General features: G+C 34.9%; 1 long non-coding RNA gene across 1 annotated transcript in view; it reads right to left on the minus strand.

The window, feature by feature from the left end:
* LOC309636911 overlaps nucleotides 1–16,729 on the minus strand; it is a 267,301-nt gene that overhangs the window by 115,127 nt on the left and 135,445 nt on the right. The window lies entirely within an intron of this gene.

Below are 16,729 nucleotides of genomic sequence, written 5' to 3' on the forward strand. Positions count from 1 at the left end.
CCTTACCCATAGAAACTAAGGAAGATAATTAAAAAAATATTGTTGTTGAAAGCCATGAAGTTGGCGGGGGGTGGGGGCATTAGATACATGGCAATAGATAACACTCATAGAACAGAGAAAATAAAGATGCAGAATTAGATGGCAAGAACAAGTCCAAACACATCAAAAATCACAATGAATGGATTTATTTATTAAATGGATAAGAAAAACTAAAGTCATCAGGAGATTGAAAACAAATGTGTTACAAAAAGAAATAGGCAAATCATCTCCTCAAAAAAATCCTGTAGCAATACTAATATAAATCAACATAAAATTAAAGCAAAAAAAAGTTAAAAGGTGGAAATATGGATATTCATATGATAAAGAATAATTATACAAGTTATAAGAAGCATAAATGTATATTCTCCTAGCAACACAGTTTTGAAATATACAAAGCCAAATTTTATATATAGAATCATAGAAAAAAATCTGGAAGTCTACAAAATCTATTCATAATAGTGGCTCTATCTGTGACAATGATGAGGGAACTGATTTTGATGATACTAAGTAAGTCCAAATGAACCAGCCTCCATACACATACACACAAACACACACACACACATAAAACTGCTGTGATAGGTAGAAATGCACACAAACTAGAATTTCACATATTGGAAGAACAAAATGTTAACAGCCTCATATGTCTACTAGGTTAATGTTGCTCTTTGTTAGCTAAGTAGATGAAAATACTCTGAGATAAACAGCTTGTATGTTCAATATTACTTTCATTCCAACAAAATGCAAATAAGAATACATTGGCACAAATGTGACACAAAGAGGTGCACTGACCTTGTCCTACAACCATTTATTTGTTCAACAAATATTTGGAATTATACCATACGCTAAGCATAGTATTAGGTGTTAAGGATACAAAGGTGAATCTAACAGTATACTCTTTGCTCAAGGCTTATTATTTAGTAGTGGATGTAGTTACTGAACAAATCAACCCACAAATAACTATAAACCTTTTAATTGTGTAAGAATTCTGAAGAAAAATAGCCAAATGTTATGAGAACAGGGGGAGCCTACCTTACATAGAGTGATCAGGAGAGGCATACCTAGGGAAGAGAGATTTAACCAGAGACTAAAATTACAATTAAGAATTAGTCAAGTAAGTACTACTTCTTCTGGCAAAGACGATGTAATAGGGATGAGTTTCACCTCTGGCCTGAAGTAATTCAGAAACCAGACAGTTATTTTCAAGCACTGAACCTAAGGTAGCATGGGAAAATTATCCATGAGAGACAGGAAATAAATGAGGTGTGACCTTTGATTGCCCCAGCTTACGGTCCTGAGAGAGTCTTCAGTTATCAGAAGAGGGAGAGGGAACTAGGTGGAGTCCAGTGACCCTACTGAACTGAGAAAAGAGATCTTGGAGTTTGGAGAGGCCAAGAAGGCTAGAGTTCACTGAGCAGAGCACATAGAGGGGAAAGCTGCAGAGAGAGAGAACCCCAGAGATCTGCAAAATGTTCCCCTCAAGTCTTCATCTGAGTACTGACTAGAGCATGGAGGTGAGGAAACTATTCAACACCAGATAAAGAATCACCTAAAAGAAACACAGGGAACCAACCCTACGCAACACAGAGAGCCAGAAATATTTCTGTTCCTATAAGCCAGAAAGAAAAAACTTTGTAATTAACTAGGATGGTGTAAGGTATTCAAAAGGATATTGGCTTATAATGAAACAAACTTAGTTCTGGAATAAAGGCTGTTTTGGTCCTGCCTAACAAAGTTTAACAGAAAGCTCTGAAGGGACGAAACTATTTTAAGGTCAATTAAATACACCTCAGAACAAAATTCAAGAAAATTTATAGGAATACAAAAATATCCAGTACTTAACGAGGTAAAATTAAATATGCCTATCATCAAATCAAAAACTTAGAAGGCATACAAAGAAGCAGAAAAATATCTCATAATGAGATAGTAAAACATCTTTAAATTATTAAAAGAAAAAACTGTCAGTTGTTTATTATATTCCCAGCAAAAGAATATCTTTCATAAAAAATTAGAAGGCATACAAAGAAGCAGAAAAATATAACTCATAATGAGACAGTAAAACAACATCTTTAAATTATTAAAAGAAAAAACTGTCAGTTGTTCATTATACTCCCAGCAAAAGAATATCTTTCATAAATGAAGGAAAATAAATAAAAGCAGAAAGAATTCATCACCAGCAGACATGTACTACAAAAATGTTTTTAAAAACTCCTTGGGGCAGAAGGAAAATGATACCAGATAGAAATCTGCATCAACACAAAGGCATGAAGAGCACTGGAAATAGCAAAAAGGAGAAGTAAAGTATATGACCAAAATGACACAAATAGAGGAGGAATATGGAAGTACACCATTATAAAGTTCTTATATTATACACAAAGTGGTATATTACTCAAAAATACAGTATGATAAATTACAGATATATACCCTAAAACAACACCTAACAAACCAACAATGAATAAAATGGGTTAATCAAGATACTTTAATTAATCCAAGAGAAGGCAGAAAAAAAGGGAACAAAAAGCAGGTGGAAAAGTAGAAGCAAATAGTAAGATGGTGACTTAAGCTCAACTATATTGATAACCACATTTAATGTAAATGGTCTAAACAACTCAATTAAAAGACAGAGATTGTCAGACTGGATTCTTAAAAGTAAGAACAAATTGTATGCTTCCTACAAGAAACGAACATGTAAGAAGTAAAAGAATGGAAACAAATATACCATGCTATCATTAATAAAAAGAAAGCTGGAGGGGCTACATTTCTCTCAGACAAAGCGTATTTTGAAGCAAAAAATATGTTCAGGTGCAAAGAGTGTCATTTCATAATGTTAAAGGGATCAATGCAGCAAGAGGACGTATCTTAAATGTATGCCCCTAATAATAGAGCTTCAGCAAAAACTGATCAGACAATAAGAAGCAATAAACAAATCTGTAATTACAGTGGGAGATTTTAATACCCTTCTCTCAGTAACTGATAGAACAAATGGGCAGCAAATCAGTAAGGATATTAAAGATGAATAACACTATCAAACAACTTGACCTAATTGATATTTATGAAACACTCCATCCAACAATAACTGAATACACAAAATCTTCAAATGCACACATTTACCATGATAGATCATATTCTGAATCATAAAATGAATTCAAGTAAATTTGAAATGATTCAAATCATACAAAGTATGTTCTTGAACTACAATGCAATTAAAGTAAAAGTCAAAAACAAACATATTTTTGGAAAACCCTCAATTTTTATAAACAAATGAAGAGATTTCTTAGTAACCCAGGAGACAAAGAAGAAATCAAAAGGGAAATGGGAAAATACTTTGAACTGAATTAAAATGAAAACAGCATATCAAAAGTGTCAGATGCATATAAACCATTCCATAGAGTAAAATGTATAGCACTGAACATATATATTAAAAAACAGAAAAGGTTGCAAAACAATGATCTCAGCTTCCACCTTAGGAAACTAGAAAAATAATAGCAAGTTATACCTAGTTTAATCGTAAGAATGAAAGTAATACAAAGAAGAACTGAAAACAAATACAAAACAGGAAAATAGAAAGTCAACGAAATGAAAAGTTGGTTATTTAAGAAGATTAATAAAATCAACAAATCTCTAGCCAGAATGATAGGGGGAAATGGAGTAAAGATACCAATTATCAAAATATGGAATGACAGAGGAGACTCCTAGAGATATTTTAAAAATAACAAGAATATTTTTTAAAAATTTAGGCCAACAAATTGAATAACAGAAATGAAATAAACAAATTACTTGAAAGATGCAAACTATCAAACGCCTTCATGAAAAAATATTGTATGGATTGAAAGTTTTTGTCTCCGAAAAGTTCATATGTTGAAACTTTACCCGGAATGTGACAGTGTTAGGAGGTGGGTTGGGAGGTAATTAGGATCAGATAAGGTCTTGAGAGTGGAGCCCTCATGAATGGGATCAGTGCCATTATAAGAGTCACAGTAAAGCTGTCTTTGCCTCCCTGCTCTCCAGCTTGTGAGGATCCAATAAGAAGTTGGCAGTTGCAATCCAGAAGAGGACTCTCACCAGAGCTCGACTATGCTGGCACCCTAATCTTGGACCTCAATCTTCAGAACTAAATAAAATAAATTTCTGCTGTTTATAAGCCACCCGGCCTATGGTACTTTGTTACAGTAGCATGGTCAGACTAAGACTAATACATAACCTGAACAACCATCTATATCTTAAAGAAATTGAATTTGTAATTAAAAATCTCTCCACAAAAAAAAAAAAAAACTCCAGATACAGATGACTTCACTGGGGAACTTGACCAAACATTTATTAGAAGAAAAAATACCAATTCCTCACAAACTCTTCCAAAAAATAGAAGACGAGGGAATGCTTGCCAACCTATCTAATGAGGCCACTATCACACTCTCACACTAAAAGCAGACAAAGAAAGCTACACATCAAATTCCTCAGGAACATAGATAAAAAACTTCCTAACTAAATTTCACCTGATCAAATCCAAATACAACAATATATAAGAAGGATAGTACATGTAAGACTGCCAGTTTGATTTAACATGCGAAAGTCAATCAATGTAATTCATTATATTATGAACTAAAAAATGAAAAAAATATGATAATCTCAATAAATGCAGAAAAAAACATTTTAAAAAATCCAACATTCATTCCTAATAAAAATTCTTAGCAAACTAGGAATATAAATGAACTTCCTGTGCTTTTCCACTAAAATCAGGAATAAGGCAAGCATGTTAACCTCACCACTTCTGTAAATATTGTATTGAAGATTCTGGCCAGTGCAATATATCAAGTCAAGGAAATTAAAAATATTCAGATTGGAAAAGAAGTAAAAATGTCATTATTTGCAGATGACATGGTCATCTATGAAAAAATTCTCTAACATCTATATCAAAGCTACTAGAATAAATGAGACAAAAGTTGGAGAAGACAGGGAAATATGGAAAAAATTTCAAGATCAATCCGTGTTGTTGCATGTATTCCACTATATAATATACCCCCAATTTTTTTATCCATTCACCCGTTTATGAGCATTCGTGTTGTTTCTCATATGGGACCAATGCAAATAAAGTTGCTATGAGCATTGTGTAGGATTTTTTTTTTAGACGTTTGGTTTATTTTCAATCGGAAAAATGCCTAGGAATGGAATGGCTGAATCATATGGTAGATGTATGTTTAACTTTTAAAGAAACCACCAAATTGTTTTCCAAAGTGTATTTGGAAAGTATATTTCAAAAAAAGTATACTTTATATACCTATCAGCAGATTATGAGAGTTCCAGTTGTTCCACACCCTCACCAGCATTTCATATGTCAGTCATTTTTATCTTCTCCATTCTAGTGGTTTTAGTTTGCATTTCCCTAATGACTAGTGATGTTGAGCATTTTTTAGTGCTCATTTGCCATCTGTATATCTTCTTTGGTGAATCCTAGGTACAAATCCTTCATCAGATAGACATTTATAGATATTAAAAACTTTCTTCTTCAAAAGACACCATTCCAAAAATGAAAAGGATTAGTATCTAAAATATATAAAAATTCTTACAACTAAGTAATAAGAAAACAAAAAATAAAAATTGGGTTAAAGTTTTGAACAAATATTTCACCAAGGGAATAGTGGGAGAAATAACATTCCAGGGTGGAATCATTACGTGTGAACACCCTGAGGCAAGAAAGGGCTTGATGTGTTTATGGGATTGGAAAAGAGACCTATGTCACTGAAGCATTTTACGGGAGGTAGTGCATGGTATGAGGTTGAGGTAGGCAAGGGACAGGATCATACAGGACCTTGAGGCCATTGTAGAGAATTTGCTAGCTGAACAAACTTGGTCAACTTTCTTAAACTCTTGTGCCTTTATTTTCAAAAAGTCAAAATCAGTATATTATTTAACTCATAGGGTAGTGAGTTAGGAAATGTAAAATGTTTACAATAGTCCTTGGCACATAGTAAGAGCTGCAAAACATTTGCTCTATTGTTTCCACTATAACACATAACACCCTATAATCCATTCGATATCATGAGCTGGAGTTTAGATGCCTAAACTTTAGAACTTAAAAAATTAAATATTCTTTTTCCATTCTCAGGACCTATTTAAACTCTTAGCTATCTCCTTAAAATGCTCATACCAGTGACCAAATACAAATAATGAAACAGTGACAGAAAAATAACAGCAATGGCATTACTTCATCTTTCCCTCCCATGAAGACAAGAAAAATCCCTTCTGTGCTTTAGGGCATTTGCAATTGTTACACAGACTAATCTGTGACTCTATCATCTGTTAAAAAAATCTTCCTCTGCAATGCCCCAAAATGGAAAAAGAAGCTGATCTGCATCAAAATTGTTCTTCATTCGGTGATTACTTTGTTTCATGTAACATGATTCACAGTAGTGGTCTTAAATGGAAACTTACAAGATTTGTGCTTATCTCCCTGACTTCTGCTTTTCAATTAAAACAAGATCTCCCAACCACTTTTTGTAACTCACACCCACTACATTGCTCCTTAATTAGCTTTAGTGCATTATTATTAAAAAATACATTAGGATAATGAAAACAATAGAGAGTGTAATATGGTAAATACCAGTGTAACCACTATTTAGATTTTTAACAATAAAGATTTATGAAATGAAGTGTCCTCTTTGTTCCCATTTTCCTCTTTCCCTGGTCCCTGTAGTAAACCATTACCCTGAATTTGGCCCTTATTCCAAAGCATGTTCTAAAATGTTTCCTGTATATCTATGTATCCACAAACAATACGTAGAACTGTACCACAGACTTTATATAATCAGAATCATATTGTACATCTTTGTGGCAGCCATGATAATGCGCCACTCAAATCTCCTTGCTCTAGTGGAGAGCAATTTCCTGATGACAACAGCTGCTTCCCTCTGGGTCCTCCCCTGCCTGGTGCTACTCCTAGCCAATAACTGAGGACAAGAGGATTGCTAATGCAGATACATTCCTGCAAAATGCAGATCTACTTTAATGGGCAACTTTGGTTCTTAAATTCTATTGTTTAGGCATCTAAACTCCAGCCCATGATATCATAAGGAATCTAGGGTATTATGTATTGCGGTGGAAATAACAGAAAAATGCTTCATAGCTCTTAGAATGTGCCAGGGATTGTTGTAAATATTTTACATTTCCTAACTTACTACTTCATAATTAAATAATATACTGATTTTACATTTTCGAAAATAAAAACACAAAGAGTTTAAAAAAGTTGCCCAAGTTTGTACAGCTCCTCCATAGGACTTAGACCTGCATCATGGTCTGAAAACCCTCCCCACCTTCTCCAGCTTTCTTCCCTTTCATGGATGGTTCCCCCAATAAATTATTTGCGTGTCTAATTTTGTCTTGGTGCCTGCATTTTAGAGCACCTGAACTAACAGCATTCTTTTGCAATTTGCTTTCTTCACTTAGCATTATGTTTTTGTGATTTATTCATATGATACATTTATCTCTACTTCATTAATTTTAACCGCTGTAAAGGATTCTGTTGTATGAATATAGTAGAATTGATTTATCCTTTCTCCTTTTAATGGACATTTAGGTTGTTTCCAATTTTTTCACCATTACAAGCAATGCTTCAATGAACATTCTAATACGTAGGTCATAGGGTAGGCTCTCCTTTACCAGCTACTGTCAATTGCTCTCCCAAGTTACTGGATCAATTCATACTTCTCCCAGCAGTGTATGAGGGAGCCCAAGGTTCCACTTTCTTGCAACAATTGAAATTGTTAATCGTTCTAATTTTGTCAGTCTCATTGGTACTGATACCTCATTGTAGTTCTAATTTGCATTTTCCTGAATACTACTGATAGTATGCATTGTTCACATGTGTTGGCCTTCTGAGTTTTTTAACATGATCTATCTTACCATATTCTTTGTCTATTATTAAGTTGAATTGTCTTTATCTTCTTGTGTTCTAGGAGTTCTCTAAGTATGCTGCACAATGATCGTATATGTTATTTTTGTTTCAAAAATCTCTCATTCTGTGACACATACCTTCTCACTCTGCTTTTTCGTATCTTTTGATGTAGAGATTTAAATATTTAACACAGTTCATTTTATCAATCTTTGCCTTTATAGTTTTGTGTTCCATTTTCTAAAGAAATTCTTCTCTATACCATAGTCCTGCTGATATTTTCCAATACTGTGTTCTAAAAACTGTTAAATTTTGTTTTTCATGCAGATTTTTAATCCAAATAGAATTGATCTTAGAATAGGTTTTAAGGAATGAATCCAATTCCACTTTTTTCATGAGGGTAATGAGTGGTCCTAGAATCATTTCTTAAATAGTCTCTCCTTTCTCCCTGATCTGCAATATTATTTCTGTCACATATCAAGTTTCTTTACGTATAAACTCTGTACAGGCTTCCTACTGTGTTCAACATTTCTATCTCTGAGTTAATAGCACTTTGTTTTAATTAATGAAACATTGTAAGGATTCTTGATATCTGGTAAGTTTAGTCCCCCTATTTTGATCTTCTTCTTCAAAAGTCCCCTGACCATTCTCGATCCCTTTTTTTTCCATATAAACTTTAGAATGAGCTTGCCAAGGTCCATGGAAAATCCTACTGGGACTTTAAATGCAAATGATATGAGTCTATGAATTAATTTTTAGAGAATGAGGATCTTTATGATTTGAGATTTCCCATCCACAGTCATATCATATCTCTCTACTTCTTTAGGCCATTAACATCTTTCAACAAAGATTTAAAATTTTCTCCACAAAAATATTACACATTTTTAATTTTGATGTTTTAAATATTATCTTTGCTGTTTGTGGCTGATGTTAAAAAAAAACATTAAAGATGTTTATATATTGGTCTTGTATTCAGTCACTGTTTTGAACTCATTAATTCTATTAGTTCATCCAAGGTTCCTTGGATTTTCTATGTAGGCAATAATAGACTCTGAAAGGAACAATAGTTTTGTTTCTTCCTTTTGAATTTTTATACCTTCTACTTCATTTTTGTGTCTTATTACACATGTTAAAGCCTCTCATACAATATAAAATGAAAGCTGCGATAAATGCATCATTGGTTTGTCCTGGTCTTTAGAAGAAATACATCTGATATTTTCCCGCCAGGCATTAAACTTGTTCTCTGTTTCTGTTATGTATCGTCACATGGTTAAGGAAGTTCCTATTACTATTACTATCACTGTTACTAAGTTCCTATTACTATTGCTAGTTTGCTAAGACGTTTGGGGTCATTGTTGTTGTTTGACTTGTTTTTCTATATCTAACATGATTTGTCTCCTTTCGTCTGTTAATGTAAATTGCATTAATAGATTTTCTAAAACATTCTTGAAATAAACACAAATGGCTTATAATGTATTCTTTTCTTAAATATAGCTGGGTTCAGCTTGCTTTTTTTAAAATTTAGGGCTTGATTTATTAGTGAGATTGGTCTCATTTTTCTTTCTCACCTCTGATTTCAATATCAAGTTTATACTTGACTCTTAAAATGAGCTGGAAAGCATTGTCTTTTTCTGTCATCTAGAATAGTTTGCACAAACTTGGAATTAGCTATATTTTAATGTCTGCTAGAACTCGCCTATGGAAAGTCATCTGGGCAATATGATTTTGACTTTTTCATTTTTCAGATTTATTTTAACCACTCATTTAATTTCTTTAATGGTTGTATATCTATTCAAGTTTTCTATTTGCTTTTGAGTATTAATAAGGCATAGCTTTCTAGGACATTGTCAATTTGCTTACATTCAAATTTATTGTCATAGACTTCTTAATAGATTGCATTATTTTTAAATTTCTGCTATACTTATGTATGTTCTATTTGTTAAATTTCTAATATTTTTATTGTGAGCCTTCTCCTTTTTATTCTTGATCAACCTTGCCAAAAATATATCTTTAAAAAAGTATAATAAAATTATCCTTTTCAAATAACCTGATTTTGACCTTGAGCTACTCTATTGTACCTTTTTTCTTATTCATTAATATCTGTACATATATTAATTATACCCTTTTATATTCCTTAAGCTTACTCTGTTTTTCTTTTTCTAACATTGAGTTGCAAACTTACTTCATTAATTTCCAGTCTTCCTTCTTTTCCTATATAATCATGGAGGGTTTACTATATTGATTTAGTTGTTTCATGTGCAGTACTTTTATTTACGGTTCAATTTTAAGTATTTTTCTCATGTCCATAAATTGTTTACAATAATTCTTTTTAAGTTTTCAAAACTGTGTTTGCAATATATTTTTTCTTTAGATTAATATTTGGTGTATCTTCTCCCATCCTTTCACTTTCAATTTTTTTCCCATTTTAAAATATTTTGGGTCTGTCTCTTATAAGCAGTCAATTTCTGGATTTTTGTTTTAATGCAACACAACAAACTCTGTCTGTAACTGGCAAGTCCAGACAATTCGCAGTTATTCTCTTTATATTTTGACTTACTTCTATCATCTTATTTTGTACTTTCTATTTGTTTTCCTTTCTAATGGTTATTTTTTTCTTCTTTCCCTTCTTTCTAACTTTGTCTTTTTAATTTATCTTCTGGGTATCCTCCCATAGTTAAGAAGATGCTGTGGAACTTTTTTCCCTTATGTTTTGACTTTTTTAATGACAGAAAATTTAAAGATATTTAAAGAAATACATACCTCCTCTCTCTATATTCTGATATATCCCCAGGAAGCATTTCCTTGGGGACCACTGCTCTGAAATACACAAATCCTAATCCATCTGGAAAGCCTTTTGCTTTTATTCCCCACACCTCATCTTTCAGAATCAAATGTGCCTAACGCTCACCCAGTGTTTCCTATCGGTCAGAACATTATCTCCATTAACCCTGCATCACTAGAAAGGAAACTGCCATAGAAAGCTTCAGTTAAGTTACCCAAGTTCACACAGCTGTTAAGGGTTGGAACTGGGATTTAGAGCCACATCTGTCTAATTCTAAGCCCAATGGACTTTCTGGTAGTCCTGCTTTCTCTATGTTTCTGAGGAGTAAACACAGGTAGAACTACTCCTGTTATTAACTCATTTCAGTACTTACAATACCATCAAGAAAGAAGCAGAGGCAGAGGCGAGAAGAGAAATCAGCATAATCAGAAAACTGATGAGATGTTTAAGCCTTTCAAAAAAAACCCCTAAAATTTGAGCTAATCATTTGAGAATGTATAGATGTTAGATTTGCCACTTTGCTACTTTTGAAGAGGACTGAGGAGCACGGTGATGAGACACCAAACTTTAAGAAGGCAACAATAAGCTTGAAATGGAGACTGACACAGAATGATTCTGGATCATGAACAGCTGTGCTCACTAATCAGGTTCTTATTGCACCCAGATTTCTCCAGTGTCATCTCATTTGTAAATTTTCCACATGGGCTTGACCCCCTATTAGCCCAGTTATCCTGAAGGCAGTGTGTTGACCTGCATGTATTCTATTACGTCTGATTTCATTTTTCTCCTTGGCTGTGAAATTCAACTAAACCCACATTTTATGGCCCGAAGAAAGTGGACAGTAGATGTATAGGCATTTTCAAAGCCCCTAGTTTACTATTTATGGTAAGTCAGTTAGAGAAACCAATGCTGACAATCGTTTTCCCTCCTTCCCATCCTACAGAGGACTCACTTTCCCAGTTCAGGCTGTGCAAGTCCTATATCCTTAATAACAGAGCTTGAGGGCTTTAGCCTTGACTCTCAGATCTAGATGTGGCTGTAGCCTTGCCTTGATATGTTTTTCTGATACCCACTAGACAATCGGCCAACAATTCAAAAAGGTGCACAGCCTAAGTTTTCTCTGCCACCGCTTTTTGTATTAAGTGAGGGAGGATGGATGAGTGGGTCCACTAAGGAGTTAAAGCCTTAAGGAAGACCAGAGGTATCTCTCTGCCAAGAAAAATATCCACAGAAGGAAGAATGATGTTTGTGTATGGGAGAAGATAACATGGCAACACCAGGGAAAAGAAAACTGGAATTGGTTGGTTGGTTTATCCACTTCCCTTGAGAGAAATCAATGTATAACTGATGATATGTCAGAGGTTATAGAACAGGTCTCAAAATACTGAGGATTACTGAACCCAGATAGTCTTCTTCAAGTTGTATCAACACAAGTTGAAGTGGTGAGGTTTGAACCTCATGCCTCAATTTTTCAGCTCTTGTGAGCATGCCAGGAACAGCTTTAAATGCCCGCACTAGCTCAATGCTGCTATGTTCTACTCACTACTAAACAAAATTCTTGTAGCATAATTTTGTTATATAGCAAGTTGACCATACAACAAATTAGATGAAATATTTATCCAGGGCCTTCTGTTGGTCACACCACAGAGGTAACCACACAAGATTTAACTAAGGGTTCCGGATCATGATATTTTCAGTGTTTTGTGGCATACAAAAATATGGACAGAAGACACAGCTCTTAAGGAACTAATACTTTGTTTGGAGACATGCAATGCAGATGATGTCCTCAAAAGTTTTTGTTCATGTAAGGTGTACACATTATTGGAAATTTTTTAAAAAATCTCCTCCTAAGAAGAAAATAATGTTATTATTGAATAAGCTTAAACCAGAACGTGATCATAGGCAATCCACTAAGAAATTGCAAAAACAGAAATCTCACCCTTTTATATAGCCAAGCAGATACAACCCGTTACATACATGCCCTCAAGTAAGAGAACTTGACAGCGCCATTTGTCACACGTAGTTTATCATAAATTTACTTGGTAACTGAGGTGACCGTCTATGTTAGCTAATTGGCTTTATCCAAAGGAAATATAAACTTTGCATATGTTTATGACAAGTGTAGTTTTGCAACTTTGATCAAAGCACCTGCACAAGTTAGATTTCTACCTTCCCACGGAAAGTGGGAGATGGGGGCACTATTTTCTTGATGCTTACATTTCAAAGAGATAGACCCCAGGTCCTTGAGAAAGACATTCCTGGGCTGTGAAGCTGACAAGAGGCTTATTTAACTTTTAAAACGGTTTATATACATTTCAAAGAGACAGGGAAAGGATTTTCAATTTCAGATTTCCTAAAGAAAAGGGAAGGAGTGGGGCAGGGGGAGGGTGAGTCTCTTCCCTATTCTGAATAGGGAGAATTGTTTTCCTTTTTTCTTTCCCAACTTTATTGAGTTATAATTGACAACCAAAGATGAGCATATATTAAGATGTACAACTTGATTTGATATATGTATACATTGCAAAATATTCACCACAATCAACAGGAAGAATGTTTAATTTGCCCTTACAATGTATACACCCGGTGCTGCTGCTTGAGCAGCATCAGGGAGGAACCTGGTTAAGTCCTCACAAAGGAAGGAAACATCAAGTCCATCAGGCTGATGTTGCTAGTCTCACTCTGTGGTTCTAGTACTCTTAATTCTTCATGCTCTCACATTGAAATACTGTGTTTCAGCAAAAATGTCAGTGTTTTATCTCAAAAAAGTTGTTCAGATGCAGCTCCTATACCCTCAGAATGCTTCAGCCAGTGTGTCCTGATTTTCAGTCTCTAATCAACTGGCAAGATAACAAGAACTGCCACTGCAGCTCCAGTAAGCTCCATCTACTTCAGAAAAGTTGATTATTTTGTGAGTGTAATGACAAATTTTACATTTTTCTACTATATATAATTATGCATGCATATTACTGACATTACCAGTTTAATATTGAACCTATTTTTCATTAATTAAACACAACAGTTTTTATATTAATTATAATGAGAATTAAAAGATCACTGATAAAAGCTTTTACCTCTAGGTGTGGGGGGGTGGAATTTGGAACTAATCATATTTATAGATTAAAACATAAAGGGCACAATAGAGTATAAAAAGGTAAGACGAGTTCATGGGTAAAGTGCAGGTTTGAAGAAAAGAAGGCTTTCAGTCCCAGCTCAACCACAAATTAGCTATGGGATCTTACCCAAGTAAGTTATTTACTAGCTCCCTACAAACACATAAACACACACATGTTCCTTGGGGCTTGGTTTCTTTATATGTCAAATGAGAATAAAAATAACTTCCCTGTTTGGTAAGGTTACTAAGAGGATAAAATAAACTCATAGATATGAAAGAGTTTTGAGAAAAAAGTACTACACAATGTAATTATTCACTATTAAAAAATTACCTATTATGGACAAATGCTAAATCTTATAGGATTTGGGGCTGAAATTTGGCTGGGATTTGGCAAAGGGAGTCATCAGGGTAGGCACAAGGCCTGATGTATACCATATTTATTGATAGGCTGAAATACTCAGGAGCAGCATTATGATATAGGTGTGTTCGGTTGAACCTTGAAGAATGCTTTGCCTCCAAATAGATAGAGAGGAACAGGAAAAAGAAGTTCCCCAAATGGGGAAACAGCAAAAACCTAAGGGAGCATCTTGGCATGATCTGGAGGGTGAGGAACTTAAGGATCAACCATTATTGAATATTACCCAGGTCTCAGAAATGCATATGGCCTGCTGGGCACAAGTAGCCCCTGAGAGGACATGAATTCACTTATGGGTGCCTACATTACATCTCCAGGGCTCAGCATCAAGAGTTCTAGTTGTTTAAATTCCAGAAGCAGGAATAAAACAAAAGAAGCAGAAGGGTGTTTGGGCAATAAAAGAAGGATTTAGAGAGTATCGACCAGAAGTCAGGACTCTATGTACTACTCTGCAATATTCCTAAATCCATGTTACTTTGCCATGTGTGTTTTTCTTGCCTCCTTCCAAGGATCAGAGGTAAAGCATTTAAAAGGAAGGGCTTGTGTGATTATCCTCGGGGGCCCTATGAGGATAAGTCTATCTGCAGTCAGATTTGCAGAAGAGAAGACTAAAATAGTAGGGGAGTCAAAACGATTTCTAGGGCCTGTGACAAAGGTAAAAAAGAGAAAAGCACAGAAGTCAGCTCAGAACTCAGAGATGGCCACAGGAGCTTAACAATGGAGGGCCTTTGTTATCTCTACCACGGCTAGAGTTTAAAGATAGTTAACAAACTAATGGTGGACGCTATGCACAAACGTTATCCTTCTTTAATGATTCCTACACCTACTTTGTACCTGCACAGAAGCCAATGCCCACACTTAATCCATTATAAAGCCTGAGTCCTCTATGTTCATTATTGCTAATCTCTACAACAACACTGAAAAGCAGCTATTATCTCTAATTTACAAATGGGAAAAACTGAGGACCAACGATTCAAAGCAACTTGCACAGTATGAATGCATACTGTGTGCCTAGCACTTTTTCAAATGCTTTAGCCTCACAACTCATTTCTTTCCACGATAAGCCTATGAAGGAGGTTCTATTATTATCTTCATTCTACAGATAAGGAAACTGAGCCACAAAGTGTTTAAGTCAGAGCTCATATTCCAAACGGGGTCAGCCTGCATCCTTTTCCTGATATAACACTACCTCTGAAAGAAAAACAATTAATGTTAATTTTCATGAGTAGAAGCAGGTGTTAGTTCTAGCAACTGGAACATAACTGATAAGCTCCATCTATAAGAAAACTCGCAGATGCCCTCTGCACTCTATATGTCTACATTCCTCCCCAACAATGCCTCCCCCAGGCCCCCAGGTAGCCCCCAACATTCCCCTTCACATGAACCTGTGCACCAGGACTGAGCCCTGATCCCTTTTACAATGTCATTATCACCACTGTCATGGAAGCTAAGTTTTCATTGACTTTAATAAAAGTTTTATTCTTACCCTTATTGTGCAATCTCCAGTTTTTGACACACATGGTAAAAAGGAGCCAGAAATGGTCCGTAATGAATCTGTTCACAGGACAAGGATTATAATGGAAGTAGACAGTGGTACCAAATTAATGTTCTTTTGACAGAGACAATGGCAAGAACACAGGTGGGTCTACTCTTAAAGATACATAATCCCTTTCCCTCCCACAATAAATCTTGGGGAAATAAGTGAAATCACCAACAGAGTCCTGCATGAAAGATGTTATGTATAAGGGCAAAGTTTTGGTATGTTTGCACTGGATAGAATGAAAGAAGTTGTATTCTTTCTTGACCTGCCCACTTAAGAGAGTTGTTCTGAATGTTAATTTACTTTCACAGGTTAATAGCAACCAAGTCTCCTCTCTCTAAAAATAAGAACACAGCACTACCCTCTTTCAAAGGAAGACCATATTCCTGGTTACTTTCTCACTCTAGGTCTATTAGAGCAATGGATTTGTCCCAGATGGGATCATATTTTAATAATGGTTGAATTAATTGAATACAGAATGGGCAGGCATTGTTCCAAATGGGAGGGGGGAAGCAAATTTTAAGTTTTCAAATGTTGACCCAAAGGACAGTCTTGCTTCCCATTTAATTAAACTTCTAAACAGATACTTAAAATATTCTGACCAGCAACTACAGCATCTTTGCATTCTGCTATCATCTGTTTTATTTTCACAGTCGCCCTCCCTACCTAAGCTTTGATTCAGGCTGAAGATTTCTAGTGGTCTGTTTTCTTGTCTTTTAATGTTTGCTTTTCTAACTACATTGTCTTCTTCAGCAGCCTGTTATCTGCTGAGCTGTTGAAGCTATTTTGTCTTAAATTAACTCCAACCATCTGAGAAAAGAGAGCACGTTCTAAAATGCAAAGCCATGGTGAAGAGTAATGCGGTAGTGATGCTGGAGAGATGACTGGGAAGGCCAGCAATAACAAAGAATAGGAAAACCTATTCCGATAAAATAAGAGAAAGCAACACCTGAGCCTTT

This window comes from Balaenoptera physalus (genome assembly GCF_965194825.1).
Source record: "Balaenoptera physalus genome assembly, chromosome: 10".
Lineage (NCBI taxonomy): Eukaryota > Metazoa > Chordata > Mammalia > Artiodactyla > Balaenopteridae > Balaenoptera > Balaenoptera physalus.